This window comes from Ostrinia nubilalis, chromosome 10 (genome assembly GCF_963855985.1).
Source record: "Ostrinia nubilalis chromosome 10, ilOstNubi1.1, whole genome shotgun sequence".
Classification (NCBI taxonomy): domain Eukaryota; kingdom Metazoa; phylum Arthropoda; class Insecta; order Lepidoptera; family Crambidae; genus Ostrinia; species Ostrinia nubilalis.
In genome coordinates this window covers 2,953,133-2,975,100 of record NC_087097.1, presented here as the reverse complement: position 1 = coordinate 2,975,100, position 21,968 = coordinate 2,953,133, and the positions used below count along the sequence as shown (strand labels likewise).

Below are 21,968 nucleotides of genomic sequence, written 5' to 3'. Positions count from 1 at the left end.
GTTCTTTTGAAATTAATTTAATTGAATTTTCCATAAATCTAGAGATGAATTTAGATTAAAGCTAAAGCAAGCCCTTTAAAATGTAATATAAAATTAATATAAATGCCTCAGACGATTGCCGTTGAGAAATGCATAATGGCGTCGGCTTAATCTCTATTAATCTTGGAGACCAACCGCGGGACAAGATGGAATGATATTGTGCAGATTTCATATTTCTTCGCTTTACACAGCGTTTTATTTAGCTAATACAAAATGTAATATTAATTTAGATAACTAGAAAGATGGCGTTTGGTCAAACAGTCATCAAAATCAAAATCAATCAAAATCACTAATATTTATTCAGTTTAGACCACAAGTGGGACCTATGAACGTCAAAATATACTAAATAATAAAAAAGAAAAGGTAGCCCTTAAGGGGCACTTTACATGTCTCCTTATCTTTTGGGCCCTACCAGCGCTTCGAGACAAACATACGGCAAGTGTTGAGAAGAAACGCCGGAACAAACATCATCTGCGTGTTGTCAAATAACGGAATGCGACGCTGAAATATCCAATTGTCTCTATCCATAGGCCAGTAAGTGACAATGGGCAGGGCACATAATACGCAGAACTAACGGCCGAAGAGGCAGCAAGGTAGGCCGTCCACCCACACGGTGGACCGACGACCTCATAAAGGTGGCAGGAAGGCGCTGGATGCAGCACGCCATTATGGAAATCATTGAGGGAGGCCTATGTTCAGCAGAGGACGTCCTATGGCAGAGATGATGATGATGAAAGGTCAGTATCCAATGTTTACCGCTCTATAACTATTTTCCGATCACTGATCTGATCACTGCGCCCTACTTTAAGAGCCTTTGGTTAAGAGCAACAACAATGCGCCACTGGTTATTTTCTTTCTCGGGTGCAGAACACTTCAAGCGCGGTTAACGGCCGGCTTATCGCTCGTTAACCGCGCGTTATGTAGGCCGCCCGTAAACAGACAGTGCTTGCGAACATTGATTGAATATGAACGTAAGTGCGCGTTGAGGGTTAACAGCTTTGGGAGTGACAAGATGGGCGTGGGCAGGTTAATGTGTCAATTTTTCAGTTCAAGATAGTGAACTGAGATGTAAGGCTGAGTTGCACCACCTTATTTTAAGCGCAATTTTAACAACAACCTGTGTTTTTTGTATGAAGTTTGACAGATTTCTAATGTTGGTAAAGATAAAGTAAGATGGTGCAACTCAGCCTACACATCCACCTCGTTGTTGTATTTTAACAAAAATATTCACTTGAAATAAATTAGTATCTTGTGACTTTTAAAATTTTACGAATGCTGAAATGTTGTTTATGTTTAAAAAGTCTTTCGTTCTGATTCTGATTCTAGACCCTGAAGCTTTTCAGGTTTCAAAAGGCACATTGTTGTTGTCCTTGGCCAAAGGCACTTACCCTTATGTAGGCCACCGCTGAGTGCCATACCGTTATTAGATCAGAGTTCGGAAAACAGTTAACCATTTTCACACGATACTAAAAGCAGAGGCAGCTTCTAAAAATAACCGATTTCACTCTAAAATTGTTATTAACTAAAAAGAACTAGATCATATCCTAGTATTATCTTAGTTACATAACCAAAAGTAAATTGTATTATTCGTTTATCAAAGCGCGTTTGAACTCTATACATTTTTGTTTATTAGACTTACAGCTATTTGTCTCGTGGCCTACCTGTTGTTGTGTTATAGACTTTGAAAATGGTTGATTTGGCACAGAATCGAGATAACTGTCTGTATTTTTCTCACACTTATGAGGTTTGTAAGCATCCTATTTAATGTAAAATATCCGCAATTTAGCGAAAATCTTTCACAAAAATCCTCCAAATAAAATGTGAGCATTTCTACCACAACATTATAAACAGCCACTTATTCCATTTCACGTTTGAACCTTACAATGGGGCTCAGGAAATTGAAACTGGATTTATGCCTAGCCTGAGTCAAACATCCGCGCCAATATTGTCTGGGCCTTGCCAATATTGTCTGGGCTTCGCCAATATTGTCTGGGCCTTGGCATTTGCGTGACGTGTATTTATCGCCAGTGGCTGGCCACTCTGGACAATGACATCGTCTTTGACAGAGGAGTGAGGACGATCGCGCGGTCGAAATCTTAGGCCGAGTTGCACCATTTTATTTTACTTTGACAAACGTCAAAATCTGTTAATCTCCATACAAAAAGCATCGGTTATTGTTAATGTTACGGTTAAAATAAAGTGGTGCAACTTAGCCTTAGAAGTTAATGTGATGGTGACAGTGAGGTCGATAAACTAAAATAGGGATTTAGTTACTACTAGACATACCTACTTTAGTTATGTGCTTAAACGGTGTTTCTTTATAGAGTTTTTAGAACCACGTTGAAATCCATAATTATGCAGCTTTTGTTTTTAAAAGTCTATTGATTTAAATCAAATAAAAATTATCTTTATCAAATTAATGAAAGTAAGCCAGTATTTCAAACATAATTTTTAAATCATCTAAATGAGTTACTTCAAAGTTACTTATGCACATAATAATGTTTTTTTGTCATTAATTTAAGACTCGTAAACTGTTAGCTTATTTTTTCGTTTTTTTTTTGTTGAATATTTTTTTCATTTAAGCAACAAAAGTATTTGCTAGTATCTACTTGCAATCTTTGTTTATTCTGTTTATTAATAATTTCGGGTATACACAACATTATCATTAAATATTTAACCCGAGCCCGCTAAAACTTCCAACGTCAAACCTGTTAACCATTCGAGCGGGAACCTATGAACTCGAGGCTTGCGTCGAAACATTAATCTTACTTAGAGACGCACTTTGAGGTACGTTGTCTGATAAATAGGGTAGGCTGAGCTCTTCGCTCGTATAAAATTTTATTTTCGGGAAGGAGCTTCTTAGGGGTCGTAAAATTAGTTTGAAATTTAGCTTACGCGCACGGTTTTGTAAGGAGTAAGCATCGTATATTGAATTTGCTTACTGAAGGTACAGCTTTTGCCGGGGATAGTAATATGTGGGTTTGGTTAGTCGTAGACAAACATTTCGCATGTCTATTAGAAAGGTACATAATAGGAACTAAATTATTACTTTGATTCGTCACTTTGTTCAGACTAAATTCTTTACTTTGATCGAAACTGGAAGACATCGACGCTAAAAGATATCAGTAGAATAGAACCGACTTAATTTTTTTATGGGACTTATTTGATAAAGTTTTTAAACTTTTCAATTATTTTTTTCAAATTCGAACAATCGGTGAACATGCATAGAAAAAGATAGCGACGAATTGAGAAACTCTTCCTTTTTTAAAAGTCGGTTAAAACAGTAGTTTTAATAAATAATTTGTGTCAATGTTTCCGAAGTAAGATTTATGAAGAATGAATAAATTATTTGATTTGATTTGATTTATAAGTAGAGCATTGATTGCTGCCAACTAACCGGGTGTTAACTAGATCTGCCTCCACGCCCTAATCGCGAGCCGCTAACCGCGTGACCTAACTAGCGGTTAGTTGATTGCCGGACAACCGTCAGGCGTTTCTAATTGAACATATTGCCAAGTAGGTATATACCATAGGGATATAGAGAGATGCCAACTAATGCGCTGAGTTCGAAACTCAGTGTCGCATAAGAAATTCACGCACACAAAGTAATCAAAATATGCGCTCATTGTCCACTGCGGTATCAGTACTCAACGTTTGAATAATATTTAGTAGGTAGGTACTACGCAAGCAATGTAAACTGTTTACATTATGACGTCGCTGCTGTCATCTTTGCATACGCGAGAAATGTGTTCCGTTTTTGGGCATATTGCTGCGACACCGGCCACGCCCCCTTGTCACATCTCCCTAGTTTCTGTGATCTGTGGTAGGTATATACCTATGTGCGATGGGATTAATGTCCCCGTAATTTATCAGTAGCTGACCCGGCGAACTTCATATCACCCAAGTCAATAAGTGTGACATGAGGTGTCAATTGAGGTAAATGGCGGAGTAAATACCCAATTTATTTTTAACCGACTTCAAAAAAAGGAGAAGGTTCTCAATTCGAGTGTATGACTAACTTTAAAAAAATATTCTTGATTTAGCTGAAGTGGTTATAGGCTAGTGGCTAGGCCAGGCCATCTGCTTTTTAGGGGTTCACAAGTGCTTGAGTAGAAGCCGGCAAACGCCAAGATGAGTTACCATGGGGATCTGTGGTATGAAACACAGCTTTGTAGCGATATCGTTGATGGTTATGGTTTGGGTAGAAAGGAATTGAAATAGAGGCCGCGTACAGGCAAGCGCAGCGTGGGATGTCCACCAAAGTACAAAGTTGACAGATGACAGAGAATTTGCGGGAAGGAGCTGGATGCAGGTCGCTGCCAACTGGCCAATCTGGAAATCATTGGGGGAGGCCTATGTTCAGAGCAGTGGACGTCTGTGGCTGGAATGATGACGATGATGTCTTCAACTTTTTCAAATTATTAATTGCAGTTAGATTAATTACATATCTGTGATAGCATCGTTCATTATGGAAAGCCTTGGGGGAGGTCTTTATCCAGCAGTGGACGTCATTTGGCTGAAGCGAACGAACGGATGAATAACATCGGTGTGAATTTAGTTGGCAGTTAGTTTAATCTGTATTAAAGTTTAGATATTCAACTGGCACGGCGATATGTGCCCAAACCGCTAATTAGGTGCCAAATGGTCTGCGGTCGACGTTGAAATTAGTCTAGCAATCATTACCGATACATCTATAAGTGGATTAACTAGTATATCTATATTTTTACTATTTATTTCAACTAAATCATCGTCAGTAACACGAATCCCACTTTAATCCCTAGCTAGACTTAGGCTGGGTTGCACCATCTTACTTCTTTAACGTCAAAAATCTGTCAAACTCCATACAAAAGCGCCGGTTATCGTTATAATTACGGTCAAAGTTAAGTGGTGCAACTTAGCCTTAAAAGTCTACTAGGCAGTAACTTATTGTTATTATTGATGATAAAATGAAACTGTCGAAAAATAATGAATCGTTTTTCTTTCCCTCTAATGAAGGGTTTCATTTTGTGTAAAAAGAATATAAGATGTATAAAAAATAGAACAAGTATTATGCTTTATTATTAGGCACTCCGTTTCAGGATTCTTCTTAAATAAATAAGCATATATTTATGAACAAAGGCCCATTATAGCACGAACCGATAATGAAGACAAAATAGGAGGAGCCCCTTACGAGCACTCCTTAGATAAAATTTAAATCAAATCAAATGACGCTACAGTGCGTCGCGTGACAGTGCATTTTATCAGGGATAAGCAAATGCAATCAATCGTGCACCCAATTGCCTAATCTAGAGCCGTCAAAGCAGCTGCAACGGCGGCAGCATAGAAAAAAAGTACATTTTAAGAATAATTTGCATTAATTATACCTGTTACATCAGCTTCATCATCAGAAGAAGACAACAAAAGCAGTCTTGAAGGCAATTAAAATCCAATCAAAGTATGCTACAGAGCGTCTACGGAGCGTGACATTGCATTTTATCGGGGATAAGCAAATGCAATCAATCGTGCACCCAATTGCCTAATCTGGAGCCGTCAAAGCGGTGGCTGAACAAGCCACTAATGAGAAGCGGGTGACGAACGCTGTCATTTAATTTTGTCTGCGTGCTAATCAGCAATCGGAATTATTTAGCGGCGCTATTATTATTGAGTCTATCCATGCTGAAAACATACAACATTTTGGGATAATATCTACATGATATTATTGATTCTTGTGAGAAATAATAAAGATCTTAAACCACATGATGCTTAGGCGAGAGTACGGTAATAGATCGAAGAATGCAAAGCATGTGGATCATAAACAATTGTTCTTACTATTATTACATTAACAGCTTACGTTATTAGGTCAAGTTGTTATTATTCTATGCTTTCACGCTTTAACGTTGAAGCGATATTAATGATGATTATTGTTCTATAACTTAAAAAAAGTTACGAGTACCAAACTGCAGTGCTTTTACCGGTTATTTTACAGGAGGTCTGCTTAATTTGAGCCTTAATAAATGGTGTTAGAGTTCCAAAGTTCCAAACACATGGTAAATAAAAAAAACGCATAAAACGAAAAACTACATTAACAACAAAATGAACAATAAATCTGGCTAATTTAGTGGCACCGTAAATATTGTTGAAAAAAAAAAAAATGCGTGCACCACACAGCAGAATTTATGCCTAAAGTTTGTTAGGCTTAATTAAATTTTGTTCAGGATTACGAGAGTTTCAGCTTTCGTGAGTTTCAGCGATAGTTCGAGCAGTTTATCTTACGGCCGATCGCTGAAAGTTTTTACAGCAATTGTGCCTTTTAGGCATCCGGTGTAACTCTGAACTCTATTTTGGTTCGTCGAGGGCTGGGCGAAATTAAAGAGCTGATAGTCACAGTTGGACGGATTCCTTGAAATATTTCAGTAACTTGTACTGCCAAGCGTGGAAATTATGGCATAATTCTCCACTAAATTGGAGGAGGCTCATACTTCAGCAGTGGACTGTAAAGGGCTGTTTATGATGATGATACTTTAATGGTTCACAATATCGGTAAAGTTGATGAAGGACCACGTATGTTTAAAAGCCTCGTATTGGGTAGAAAAAAAAATATGTGACACGGTGTTGCTATAATAACGAGTCCAAAAAATAACATCTACATGTTGATTGTAATTAGGGACCCTATCTGTGAATCTGGCCAGGCGACAACTCTTGTCCGCTTATCTGCTTAAAAATTGGGTAAATTTCCCGACAAGCGAGAGTCGTGGGTTCGATTCCCACCTCAGGGAACTAATTTTTTTAGGAACTTTTTGCCAAAGACATTTTAATTGATTTCTTCAAATTTTATGATGTTCGTAGAAGCTTCTTAGTGGACTACGAAAGGATATTGTCATAAACACCATATCTATCATAATTTACCTCTATCGTTTTCAGCTCCACTTTGTTTAGTCTAAGGAAGAAGATATTTGGCACGCACCCAACAATTATGATGAGCTGATGGATTGATTTAAAGGAAAACGTAATAAGGTGAGCTTAATAATTGAATATTTGGCACGATTCCAATATACCGTGGATTGCAAATATTTTCCAATACGTAAGGCGTGGAATGTTGCCCCTTTGACTCTGAGGTTCAAAGTGTAGATTTTAATCCGGATAGCGTAGCTTTAGAATCTATAATATAAATATTATAAATGCGAAAGTAACTCTGTCTGTCTGTCTGTCTGTCTTGCTTTCACGCCTAAACTACTGAACCGATTTTGATGAAATTTGGCATAGAGATAGTTTGAGTCCCGAAAAAGGACATAGGATAGTTTTTGTCCCGGTTTTTGAAACAGAGACGCGCGCGATAAAGTTTTTCTGTGACAAACAAATGTGAAACTGTGAAATCAGTTGCTTTCAGTAAACTTGTATTTTTTAACCGACTCCAAAAGAGAAGGAGGTTCTATGTTCACCTGTGTGTATTTATTTAATGTTTAAAAAAGAGCTCGCATTCACTTTGGTTTGAATATGTGTTTGTATAAGTTGCATACGCATTACCAATGCTTCTTCATGTTCATGCTTTCAGTTTATGGGTTGAAGAAGCCCCTGTTATGGTGGCCGAAAGTCTTCAGTTCACTTCCAACATCTCGGTTTACAACTGCTCTGAAATAGTCTTATTCCCTTATTTGACGATTTTAAAATAAAATATTTTGTTTCATAAGAACAACACTGCAGTGAAAAAAGTAGGTTATTTCTACAACGCAAATATTATTGAATTCCAATCAAATTAAGAAATTGCCCATACGAAAACGAAAGTTCCAAATGAAAACGCTTTCACAAGTAACAGTTTCAAGTGAAAACTTCTAGAAACTTTAAACGATACACATTTCAGTGGGTAAATTGGTAAATCTATATCGATATGTTTGACTATAGCCGTCTCTTTCCTCCCTGAAGCAAGCGAGAGAGACGAAGCGAGTCGATATGTGAGAATTTGCGAAGTAACATCTCAGATTACGGATAATTTCAGTTCAGCGCGACCCAAGTTTAAGTGTTATCGGCAATAAAAGCTATCAATGCCTTGTTAGTTTCCAATGAAACGAAATAACGTTAGATACAATGGAAAATAACACGGTAAGTTTAATGAAGAATAGAAATATTAGATTTTAAACTTCGCACCCCCCCTGGAATAAGTATGCAAGTCCACTTGTGCGATATTTTTTTTATTGCACTAAAAAATCAAGAAGGAGGTAATACATATTGTCAATTTTTTTCATAATTTTTCTCTTAAAAATGAAGAAATTATGTACAAATATGTAAAATATTGCAACATTAAAATATCTATATTTCCATAGCAAAAACGAAGTAAATACATTTGCACTTAATTGTTTAATAAAGTTCCGTATGAATAATAGCATATTAATAGTTACGTACATCTTCCACGAAGACTTTAAAAATTATTTTCGCGTATCTATTGTTGCATACTTATTTTAGGATATTATTTGGTGGGTATCGTGGTGCAAGTTTAGTTGCTTAGTTTTTCCACGAAACTTTTGTGCACATTATGCTGGTAATTTTGTGCAAGTCTAGATGCTTAATTCTTCCACGAAACTTTTATTCGAATAATAATATATAACAATTGATACGTTATTTTCTACGTACATTATCTTTGTGCAAGTCTAGTTGCTAATATTTTGCGAAACTTTTGGCGATGTTGTATTTTATACCGATATTGATACATTTATTTAGATGTAATTAAGTCATTAACAAAGCACAAATTAACTTAGTTTCAGTCATTTAAGTATCCAATCCACTACTTTTTGCACTAAATACCCCTGTAAGACTGTGTGTTTATCAAAAATTCGTCCCAATGATTACTTACCACGTGGTAAAATTATCGGTCTTTATGAGTACAAGATCCATTTTAAATTCTGTCTCTCTCTTCAGTGAATCGTTATCGTAGTTATCGTGATAAATTTTCAACTTTCCAGAGCCGCATGAGTTCATTTATCAGCTTATGCGTGTATTGCCAGCGTGACAAGGTATGTATCTATACGTCTTTTGGAGCAGTAAGCAACAATCGGTGTGTCCCCAATTATAGAATGACACAAGTTTTTATATGTATTTTAAGGATTATTGTAATCAAAAGGACATACTCGTAATGGTCAGACGTTTAAAAATGCAACAACCTGATTCAAAACTGTTGCCATCTTTTCGTATGTACGATGAGGGAATACTGACTGTATTCTTTTCAGGTGGTACTTGATCGACCGGACGCCAACCTTCCGCAGACCTCCACAGATTGTAGGCTTGCCACTGGAATGTAGTGCCTATCCTAGTGTTGACGCTAATTTGTCCAGTGATTGCATTTATTTCCAGGCCTTATGAAACTCCTGGCTCAGACAATGTTCCTATCCTGGCTGTTCACAGGTCCGGCCACTCTTCAACAAAGCGTATAAAAGCACCTATAAGTTTTGGACCAAATAAAAACTGTTCTTTCTTTCTTTATAGGTTCAGCCAAACCAACGCAATCTCAAGCGATCAGCTGGCGTGCAGCGATGGCGACCAGACCTAAATGTGTGCCTAAATGCATTGTTCGCCATCGCTGCACGCCGGTTGATCGAGTGTGAACCTTATAGGATTTGGAAGTGATGTCACCAACGAGTTCAATGTGGGTAGCGTCATGCAGACAATAAATATCACTATATTATAGGCTTCTATAGTTTTGTTCCCTTGGACATCAAAATTTAAAAGGGTCCTTCAAAATCGTCTCCCTTGTTCATGAATTGTCTAGATTGAGATACTTGCTGTTCTGGTAAATCTACCATTATTAAAATTTGTACTTTGGCAGTAGCATTCAATTTAGCACAATTGAAACATCTGTGCACGTATTCGACTTTCTCCACGACGCGGTTTGCAACAATAGATTTCCACCTATTCGTCTCTCCAGACAGCTAGGCGATCACAATAGAAAAACCTGTTCACAGTGTTCGAACATCTGTGAGGTTGGTATTCTTCACATTACTTCTTCTCATTTGCTTCATCCAGTTTACTCAAAGCACCACATAGCTCAAGACGTGGTAAAAAAAAAAGTTTTTAGAGAGCACTTGAGTTTTTTAGCAATTAATTTCGTTTCAAATCCTTCATCTAGTTGATAGTGAACGGCTGTAGTTTATTGCACTCACAGAGGCATCGCTAAATTAATTATATTGTATTTTTACTCGGCCTGCATCCAACGCCTTTCCGCTACCTTTATCAGGTCGTCGGACCACCTTGTGGATGGATGTCCTAACGCTGCGTTTTACGGTACGTGGCCTCCGCTCCATAACCTTGCTGCCCCATCGGCCGTCAGTTCTGCGTACTATGTGCTTCCAACCGCGCGATCCGGAAGTCATTGGGGGAGGCCTATGTTCAGCAGTGGACGTCCTGTGGCTGAAATGATGATGATGTATTTTTTCTCTGTATCTATACATAGATAGTATACCAACCTATATCTGTATTTTGTCAATGTGAATCAAATCCTGCCGTATCTTAATCCAATCTTTTTCTAATGTTACTTATCTTTCCATCCTTACTAGTTTTTTATCAGCCAAAGTTTTTGTTTTGAAACAAATAAATACTTTCTATTCTATTTCTATTAGAATCTTAGCCATGACTGTGCTTAACGCTAAGCTCCAGCCAAGGGGATCAAAAAGTTTGATCAGATGTATAAGATAAAATGTTACGTTTCATGGTTGGTTTTTTTGTGGTATATTCACATTGCATTGAAATCTGTGCTCAAATTCCATTCAATACTACACTACTTTGGCACTAGCTTATATTTTGTTGTCTTCTATTGACTTCATAAACTCAACGCAGAACTAGGTAGCAAAAGGTATTTGACCGCAATTGCATGTGATGTTAAGTGAGATGCAGTATAAGATGATAGATATCTACCTGTAAGTGCCTATAAGGTCCAAAGAGACAGCAGCAGGCAGCGACCTGTTCGCATTATAAAAGAGTTTATCGAAACGCTTAGTGCAAGCTGGTGGAATGTCGACAATGTAGGAATGATACGTTAACCAGCGTCTGATGATGGAAGGGGGCTGGTGGAATCAGGTCGTGTAATTCCTTCGCACATTCTCTGAAGTGTAACCTGGTGGATGGTCACATCAGATGTATTATTATCTGCTCTGTAAGTTCTCATTAAATTATAGCATTATAGCTTCAATTGACCAGTCCACTTCTGATAAAAGGTCGTTGATATAAAAATATTGTTTTATTATTTTATAGAAATCGGTACTCCGGTAATCCGAATCATTTTTGTCACATAAATCTGAAGACCATCTTCATAATGTCATCTATGAAGCAAACACGTTTCATCTCATTATAATATTTCTCGGGTTTTCTTGCAGCTGGGAACCTACAAGCAGTTCGTTATTCAGTGAAATATAAATCGAACCTTAACACAAAGCATCAAATATTATAATCGTGCGCGAGTTGTCTCCGTATTATTCCAGACGACCGCATGATGATGTAAGTATACTGTCAGTCTTGTTTCTTTTTCTTTTTCAGGTAGGTATCTTTTTTAATAAAAAAAATCTGTGTGTTCGTTAATCTTTTTTTAGGTATAGTGATTTCTGTAACTACCTTTCTAATTGAACGGACCTGAGTGGTTATGTTTCTGGGTTTTTAAGGGAAAGGAGGCAAACGAGCAGACGAATCACCTGATGGTAAGTGTTTACCCGCCGCCCATAGACACCCGCTCCTCGGTGAGTTACAGGTGCGTTGATTGTCTTTAAAGTATTAGAGTCTGTTCTTAAAGGTTTTAGGTCGTATTGGTCCGCAAATAGGTACTGCAAACGGCAGTTCATTCCTCGGTTTGGTGTCTGCAAATGGTGATTGTGGATTTTCTGTTTTAAATGGTAACTTTACAAAATATCTATCTACCGCTTCCGTAAAAAAAATGTCCTGAAGCAGTGGTTGGGTTAATACTGGGGAGTGTAAAACTATAAAAATGCTTTATAAAAGCCTACTTGCAAAAATAAATGAGTTTTATGCCCGTTTTCACCATTAATCCCAAATTTTTAAGTGACCCCTATAAAAACAAAATTCCCGTTATGTATCACCATAGAAGTCACTTACAAATTAGGGATTGATGGTGAAAACGGGCATTAGTCCTTTTGATAGCTCGTCTCTCCCTAAAAATGCAATTTTCGAAAATTATAATATAGTTGTGCAAAAATATTGTAACTTTTTGATTTTGAATAAAGCTATAATTTTAAATACAACCATAAGTTATGTAATTTTTCACAAGGTAAAAGTACGTTATCCTTTTTACGAATTTATTTCGATACGAATAGTTCGAGGAAAAACTACGTAAACTACACTTACACGTTGAATGCACGACTAAATCTGAACGCCAATAAGTGGTTATCTGCAATAATACCAAACAGCATGTATTCCTTTACATGTCAACAATGCAATATTCATAATTACAACAACAAGGTGTTAAATATGTTTCGCGGAATAAGTACGCAACGCTCTTTTTTAAGTTTTTCTCAAAACCTATTAAGTGTATTTTAAATATAAATACATAGGCCCCTCACAGACATTTTTAGCTATCTTTTGATGTATAACACATATTTTTAATAATGGTAATAAATTTTTAGGATAGTTTTTTTACGCTCCTGAAAAGTTGGCATTTTTCACTTGCGTACTTATTCCAGGAAGGGTGCGACTTTCGCGTTCCATTTCAACTAAAACAATAAGACACGCTGCTGCTGCAGAAAATACAATCTGCTTGTGATCACGGCTGCACCATATAGTAGCCGATACGTCAAGCCGTGAGTACATAATGTCGCATTAATAAGACCCGTGTCTTACTATTTTAATAGAAATATTATTGGAAAGCACTTAATAATAAAATTAATAGGTAGATAGTAGTAAAGCAAGCTACAGGTTAGTGGATGCCTTAGTCAATAAAGATTCTTTTTATGGTGTCAAAACGCGACTCCCCCATAGATTTCGAATGGTAACTGGATTGTAACGACACCAGGTTGCGAGCTCTATCAAATGCCGAAAGGCATTAAGTCCGCCTTATGTACACTGTCTATGTGCATATAAGTTTGAAATAAATAAATAGGCCTTACTGATTTCAAAGTTGCTAAAGTCATAGAAAGTCTAAATTACGGGGACCATGAAAAGCTCGCTAGTAAATTATTTACTAGTTACTTGTCCAAATAAAGTTGAAGTCAAGGATTTTTTTATGGAGAAAACCTACAACATTAAAACTTAGTACACACAACTTCTTAATAAATATTAGGCAGAGTTTATGTAAGTATAGCGAGCCTACGAAGCCTTTTTATTTCGAAGAAAAAGCAACAAGCAGTTAAACTTTTCTCGTATCGAAAACGAATTTAAAACCATTGTGCTAAAGGTCGAAAGAAAATAACAATATAATTGTGCTCGTACAATACAGACTGAACAACATTGAGCTTTCAACATAGAGCGTTAGTTCGCAATATAAAACGGAGTTGCACCAACATAAAATGAGGAGGAATGCCTTTCGATCCTTTTATGTTTGATTGTCGATTGTTGAAAAGTTTGTTTCTATCTATTGAAATGTGTGTTTTGATCATACAAACTCTATTAGGTAACTATTTTTAACTACTTATCTATTTTTACTTACTTTAACCTGATCTTCATAAAAGGTCATAAAATTCGGATACGTACAAAATAAGTGTTTATAAATAAAATATTATGTAACCAATCTTTGGGATTAAATGAGACGAGCGTGCACTACAAGAATTATTACCTAACTGGTTGACCTACAAATATTGTTTGCCAACCCAATAATAAATAGGTACCTATTTTTGGTGGTTTTTGAATGAGTGTATTTAGTAGATATAGTATTTAGGTTTCTATAGAAATACAATATTCCTGTATTAGATTCAGACTCCGTACATCCCATCCCAACTAATATTATAAATGCGAAAGTAACTCTGTCTGTCTGTCTGTCTGTCTGTCTGTCTGTCTGTCTGTCTGTTACGCTTTCCCGCTTAAACCTCGCAACCGATTTTGATGAAATTTGGCATAGAGATAGTTTGAGTCCCGGGAAAGAACATAGGATAGTTTTTATCCCGGTTTTTGAAACAGGGACGCGCGCGATAAAGTTTTTCTGTGACAGACAAAATTCCACGCGGGCGAAGCCGCGGGCGGAAAGCTAGTATTATTATATAGAATAGTCCTCACCGGGAATAGAATGCGTGACCTTCACTTGCTTTGTAACTGAAATGCGAAACACAAAACCCTCCAAACTATTACAATGGTCCTACTCGTATTAGATTAAATTCACGTGTATATCAATTAAAAATATGTTTCCCTAACTCTGCCAATTTCCAAAGTGTAAGTTATGCCCGTAAATTCTTGATTACTTCGAAGACAGCGATTATTAACTGTAACTTTGTTTGTACCCACGGGGGCGATATCTTGGGTACCAGTGAAGACTCCACATTGGATATTTAATACCTATAGTATGTAATTTATTCCGGTGTATTACGGTTTAAATTCCTATGAAAATGTATTTATCTATATTAATAATTTCGTCAAGGGGTACGGTAGACTGGATCGAAACCTTATATGAATAACAAAGCATAAAAAAATATCGATTTTGAGTCGACAACATATATCCGCAAAATTCGGATAATGGAGAATTTCGTTAAATTCCGATGGCACTGACAAACAAACCGCTGTCGCCATTTTTAGTAGTTTACCATCCACTCACTATGCGATCAGCGCCAAAACCTTATAATCAACTATTTGCTGGGTTGTCATCGATCCATAAATAAATGGAGATCAGTGCGTTTCGCGATTTTTATGACAATACTCTTTGTTATGTGTTTTTTCTTTAATTGGCCGATTCAACCACAGAAAAAGAATATTAGCCATAACCATAAAAGTTGAAGTTCAATGTCAATGTCATTTAGTTTCGCACAGTGAGCCACAGTGATAAATTCCAGTGACATGCAATTTTTGTAATGGCAAAATATTTGTAAGAAACTGCAAACAAATGCAAATGTGCAGTCGATGTGTGGAATGCGACAACATTATACTCGGTTAGCGGCTTAATATTTTTTTTATTTAACCCGACAATAAAAAATGACCACATACATAGCCTGTGTTGAGTTGTTATCAACATACACGACAGAAACAGACACGATTTTTGCACCGTTTTTTCTGATAACGGAATAGACTCCTTCATGCGCAAGTTCCACTTGAGCTCGGCTGGCAGCTTATTATTATAAATAATTGTGTAATATATTTTTGCAGATAATTTCAATTATTGCGAGTGTTGTGGCTTAGAAACAATTAGGCAGTTAAGAATAAACAAGGCTCGGGCACTATCAAGCCTTTTTCCTAAAAAGCAAAAAGCTGCTTCTGCTGCATCACAAGATTTATTAGATGACTTTCAGGTAAGTTGATAGTGTAGGTCACTGAGTAAAGTAAAATAAATATAGAGGTGGGAGGATATACCTACACCTACATACATTCACAATACTTATTATTATTTGAATATTTGTCTAAAAATAAAATATATTTCTCTTATTAAACTCAGTTAGCTCAGATGGTAAGAGCGCGACAACGGAGAAGTCGAGGATGATGTAGGTTCAATTCCTGCATGTGGTGTATTTTTTCATCACATCTTATTAAATTTGTTTAATAAGAGTAACACAATATATCATTAAAAATTTAAATTAAATCTTTAAATTAAATTAAATTAGCTATTCATAAATATATTTCTCTTTTAAGGTTGATAACGAAGAGTTGACGCTAATCGAGGATTCATTAATGATTGATGATGCTTCTTCGGACAACAAGAAAAAACAGCTACTGTCAGTCAGCAGTGATGATGCTTCTTCGGACAACAAGGAAAAACAGGTGCTGTCAGTCGGCAGTGATTTTATTTCTTTAAAAGAAGAAGAGAAAGAAAACATATCAAATGGCGGGCAGACCCCCGAAAAAACGTAAATATTCAAGCAGGTTTAGTACAGAATATCAGCACCCCAGGACTAACTATTTATATTTAGCACTTTCAAATAACACCATTCAAGTATCAGTACATTCAGTTGGTTCTATGATTTATGAATGTGTTCAATGTCAAGCACTTCATTTTTTAGGTGAAAAAATTAAAAATCATTTTAAAAATTGTTGTCATAATGGGAAGGTATACATAGACCCAGACAGAGTCTTAAAGCCAATTCCAGAAATATTATTAGCATTTTTTTTAACTAAACAGAACAGATGAAAGTGCTCGACAATATCTTTACACTGAAATTCCGACTCCGATATCTCAGTCAGCGGCTGATAAAGTAATTGCAAGAATGTATAATTATTCCTTTTCTGATCGGGAACGATATTATCTCCGGCTATTACTTCTTCACGTCAAAGGGCCGACTTGCTTCAGAGATGTTAGAACTTATTAATATGAAAATATTATTTACACATCATTTCGAGAAGCTGCTCAAGCAAGGGGGCTGCTTTTTGACGATCAAGAATGGGAAAGATGTTTGGATGAAGCAATTGGTTTCAAACTTCCTCGGCAATTACGACAGCTGTTTACGTTAATTTGCGTGTTTTGTGAAGTAACTGATCCTAATGCTCTTTGGGAAAAATTTGCATCACATTTTATCGAAGACTTTACAAGATCCCGCCCTGAAATATTATCCAAACAGTTGGCTTTACAAGAAATTGATGAAACATTAAAACTCCACGGAAAGAGACTAACAGATTTCGGACTTCCGGAGCCAGGTATTGATGAAAATAGTATTTTCTTATCTGATCCCGTTTCTGACTATTAATAAGAGTTATTTACATAACCTATATTAACGATTGAATTTGATTGTTTTGTTAATTTGTCTTAGTTTATTTTGAATGTTGATTTAAAATAAAAATAATTTGTGTAAAAACATTTGCGTTTTTATTTACCATATTTATTAAACACAACTGTGACACAACTAACGAAGCTATATGTGTCTATATATTTAATATTCTTTGAGAACCGATGACTACAGAAACATCTATCTACATTTTGCACCTAGAATTGTGTATTATGAGTCAAATTTCACCCGAGCGAAGCCGGGTTTTCATCTAGTTGTATGTATATTTTAGCACAAATTTTTACCCGCGGCTTGGCCCGCGTGAATTTTTTTCTGTCACAGAAAAACATTATCGCGCGTCCCTGTTTCAAAAACCGGGATAAAAACTATCCTATGTTCATTCCCGGGACTTAAACTATCTCTATGCCAAATTTCATCAAAATCCGTTCAGTGGTTTAGGCGTGAGCATGAAAGCGTGACAGACAGACAGAGTTACTTTCGCATTTATGTCACTTTACCAGGGATATTCAGGGGATATCTACTCTACAGTGGGATGCAAACTCTAAAGAGTTCATTGTGAATTTATAAAAGTTAGATACAGTCCAGATTATACAGAGCCTAGATTTAGGTTTTACATTGTAATGAAAGTGCCCCATAAAGCTGTCCACAAATTAGATAGACTGGGGTCTACTGAGATATGGGTCGTACGTGTGACAGGGTTTAGGTTTCACTAAATAAAGTGTATTAGAAAACAAACAAAAACATTAAAAGTGGGTTGCACCATCTTAATTTTTTTTTAATGGTAAACCTCTCTTCTGCCAATGTCGAGTGATAAATAATTGACATAGTTATCAATAGAACGTGGGTGTTTCAGTTTTATTAATTTTTTAATGGATTCCGTGGAGTTATGTATGCCCGTAAGCAGGTTTCGAGACGCCACCGTGTCCAAAGCGGGTTGTTCATACGACAACATATGATTGACGACAACCCACTCAATACTCGATGCGCGCTCAAATTCGAAGTATTTCAATGTTTTTTATAATTTATCACTTCACTGCACTTTAGAACACAAAATAACACCAAATTTGTACACTAAAGTCCAATAAATAATAAATTGAAACCATTAAAACAGATCGACCATGCTTCCCTCCACGGAATCCTTGCACCATCCTACTTTGACAGTAATTATGGCGATAACCGGTGCTTTATGTATGGAGTATGACAGTTTTTTGACGTTTGTCAAAGTTAAAGTAAGATGGTGCAACCAAGCCTAAAAATTGTCAACTTTCCACTAGCTCGCACTGATCGTTTCAATAAATAACTCTTTTATAATGCAATCAGCTAGCTAAGGATTGGAATTCACTGCCTGCTGCTGTCTTTCCCGTACACTATAATCCGAGCCTTTTCAAGGCGAGAGTGAATAGGCACTTACAGGGCAGATATGTACCATCCTAGACTGCATCTCATTTAACACCAGATGCGATTGCGGTCAAATACCTGCCTTGTTATGCAAAAAAAATTACTGTGTTTAGTTCAATATAATATTATTTCGATAAGAGTTAATAGAGCCTAATCTACCTGGAATAAGAAATATTCTGATGTATTTTTAGAACATCGGTTAAAATGGCTGAAAGAAAGTTCTATGGTCCCCAACGGGACTATTCCCACTTCTCGTTCCCGCCGCTGCATCTCTGTAGTAAAGATCTACAGCTTGACCGCCAATAAACCCAAACAGTGAAGTGTTGATAAAATAATAAACGTTAAAATAACGGTATCGTTATGGCCAATGAGCTGCTGTCATAGTGTCATAGCTAGAAAACGTTAGAATAGAGGGACGCGCGTTGGACGACTCCGCGCGCTTTTGGTGCTAAGTGATGAATTGTATTTAAAATGAGGCAATATAATGTGAAAGTTAAGTATCCAGTGTTTTATTTCGTCGGCCGTTTGGTGTAGTGGTTCGAAACGGACTACTATTCCAGAGGTTGCGGGTTCGATTCCCGTATGGTACAAACATTTGTGTGCATGAACATATTTGTTTGTATTGGACTGGGTGTTTTGTCTGGTTATTGTCTATGTATAATTGTATGTATTTACAAAAAAAAAGTATTTAAGTATGTTTATATCCGTTGTCTAGTACCCATAGTACAAGCATTGCTTAGTTTGGGACTAGAAACGTAGTGTAAAATGTCCAATGATATTTATTTATTTATTAATAAGAATAGATCTGCTGGCCTCTAACATACAACAAAGTCTTATTCGGAATGGAAAACATGCCACTATTGCTACAGAAATTCTAGAACCTAGATCTTTTCTAGTGACGAATTAGGGGCATTATGAACAGCGGTCGCAACATGCAGTAGAGTACTGAAATATATTTATTTCAACAAACGCGCTGTATTACGCTGCCACAGCAGTTTTATAAGGATTTTAGCTGCATTTGTTGTGTGTAAATATTTCCTGACTTTCAGTGTATTGTGTATCTTTTTTGATAAAAGAATGAAGTAAAAATTTGAAAAAGCGGTGTAAACGTAGAAAAGGTCATAGCGTTTTTATTTAAGAAAGAAAGAAAGAAAGAAAAAATGTTTATTTGGCACCAAATTACATGCACTTAAAAACCTACACAATATTTAACTTATTGTAATACAAATTTAGGTGATTTTAGTTTCTTATTTCAATAAAGGTCAAGCTAGTGAACAGGACTAATCTCTCTTCTCGTTCCCACCACTGGGACTCTAGTTTAGTCAGGATCTACACTGTAGATCCTGTAGATTCCACAGGATTTATAGCATAACCACCTGTAAGTTGAGTTTGCCACCGGGGTGCTTCAATTTGAAGGCTAACTTTATCAGAAGGGGAAAGTAAGATATTTTGAAACTAAATACAAGACACGAACGAATCTTTTTTTGTTCAAACTGCTCTCTCTAGACGTTCAGAAAAACTACAAAAATATTACCTACCCTACATAATGATCTAAACCTACCTAAATCTAAGTTTGATATAGTTTTTCTATCGTCACACTTTTGTTTCAAGTTTTTCTTAACATTTTGAATTTATTATTTTGATCAACAACAACTTTATGTTAGCGTAATCTGTTGTTTAAACTTTCCCTTATTAATAAACCCGAAATCCATACGCGTTTATGAAATATTAATTGGGCTTAACGAGTTTATTCTTAAGTCACGTTTGCTTTAACCGTGGAATTACAAAAGCGCTGCCTACAGGCTGAATCAAGTAGGTAAGGAAATGGATCAAGGAATATGAGATAAGAAATACGAAAGGTATTACTCGTAGAAGTACACAGATTTTACTACTTTTTCTATTTTAATAAAATTACTACAATCTCTATTGTACTGTGTGCTTACCATGAGTTTACGTTAGGTGTACTCGCTAGCGACTGCGTAAATAAATGACATTAATTAATATGACATATTGTGCAGCGCCCCTAGCGGCTACTTTCAAGAAACAAAATCTTCATAGAGATTTTTGACGTAATCGCTAGCGAGCACACCTAACGTAAACTCATGGTAGGTACACTGTACCTATGCATAGTTGTGACGTCACTATGCTTATATTACGCCGATTTCAAAGCTACAACGAAACTTGAAAACTATTTGATTTTCGCGTCTAGAATATTAACTACAGTGTGGTTCATTTTCTGACATTGATAGTATAATTTGTTCAGGGTGATATATCGTACACCTAGATAAAGGGCTCTATACTCGTAACTCAAAATAATCTAAAATATATTAAGATTATCGAAATATGTGTCAAAATAAAGTGAATTCAAGCAGTTCTCGTTCTCGTAAGTGCCTACATTTTTTCTAAGGGCTTATGCACACAACGTTTTCTAAACGCACTTCGACGCGCATTTGTATCGACACAGACGCGATACATACAAAAGTCCGACCCAATCTATAGATGTTTGTAGAAAAACGTGGTGTGCACATGCCCTAGATGTGAGAGTCTAAGAGTAGGCGCACACCGTTGATTTTTAGTTGGCCGATAGTTGTGCCCGATTGTAAATTGTATTAAGAATCGGCCAAATCGAATCGGCGTAGTGTGCGCACTCCCATACATGCCCATACTGATCAACTGCCCGACTAAACTATCTGCCGACGAAAAATCAACGGTGTGCGCCTACTCTAAACGTTTAAAAGTTTTCTCACAACTTGTGACAGCCACAAACTTTGCGTTGGCCTTCACTGGTACCCTAATGTGCTAACCACTAAATGATTGGCTATTTTGGTCGAAGGATCAAGGCTTAATTACGCAAAATAAAGCGTCGAGCGTGACGCACTGTGACGCGTCATCTTGACAGAGACAAACGAGTGTGGGTGTCTTTGAATATGCGGTGCAAAAATGAGGCTTAGTGAATGTAGGCTGAGTCTAATGAAATATACAGGGTGAGACAAATTGATTTGTGATTTAGTTTAAATTTTAAAACTAAGGTCTATAAAATAGCCCAACGGTGTTGGACTATCCGACTCGTGATCCATGGAACCCGCCGCTGGACTATTTTGGTGAATTCACTCATAACACAAGAATATTTAACTTACCACGAGGGGTTAGCGGGTTACAAAAAAATTATAGTTGTTGCAATTCACGAAGGCGAGTGAGCTTTACATGTGTGGTGGCTCGCTACTGTTTGTTTTTCAAAAGTTTTGACAGACATTATACTACCGTTATGTGCATGTACACGTAAAGCTACACACACACACAAGTGAAGCTCACTCGCCGTCATGAGTTGCAAGAACTATACCGGTATTACTATACCGAAATTTATACTATACCGAAAATTAGTACCTAGGTACTCCTAGGTACAAATTTTCTTTACTAAATATTATTTGAATTCTTTGAAAAATATCTTTGTTTCTTCAATGTTGTCCAAATTTCAGTCCTAATACACAGAAAAGCTTAGCCCTTTGAAAATAATGCTACAAATAAACATACCGCAAACAATTTTCTCGAGTTCTTTATTTAATGTATGCCATTTCAGCAATGAGACATAAAAGTATGCTCGTAAAGATAAGAGCATGGCCATCCATACCTTAGTATCCTCACTCTTCTATATTCTGTATGCAAAGAAATAAAATTTAAGTGTCTGTTTATAATGTTAAAATAATAGCCTTT

The 21,968-nt window shown here is 36.5% G+C and overlaps 1 protein-coding gene and 2 long non-coding RNA genes across 3 annotated transcripts in view; 2 read left to right on the top strand and 1 right to left on the bottom strand.

The window, feature by feature from the left end:
* Positions 1 to 21,968, top strand: part of LOC135075687 (uncharacterized) — a 545,949-nt gene that overhangs the window by 102,784 nt on the left and 421,197 nt on the right. The window lies entirely within an intron of this gene.
* Positions 1 to 21,968, bottom strand: part of LOC135075510 (5-hydroxytryptamine receptor) — a 137,062-nt gene that overhangs the window by 98,271 nt on the left and 16,823 nt on the right. The gene's annotated exons all lie outside the window — the stretch shown is intronic.
* On the top strand, positions 14,970 to 16,924 carry LOC135075508 (uncharacterized). The gene is made up of 3 exons (XR_010258034.1): positions 14,970 to 15,077; positions 15,292 to 15,434; positions 15,772 to 16,924. It is a non-coding gene; the product is annotated as an uncharacterized LOC135075508 (long non-coding RNA).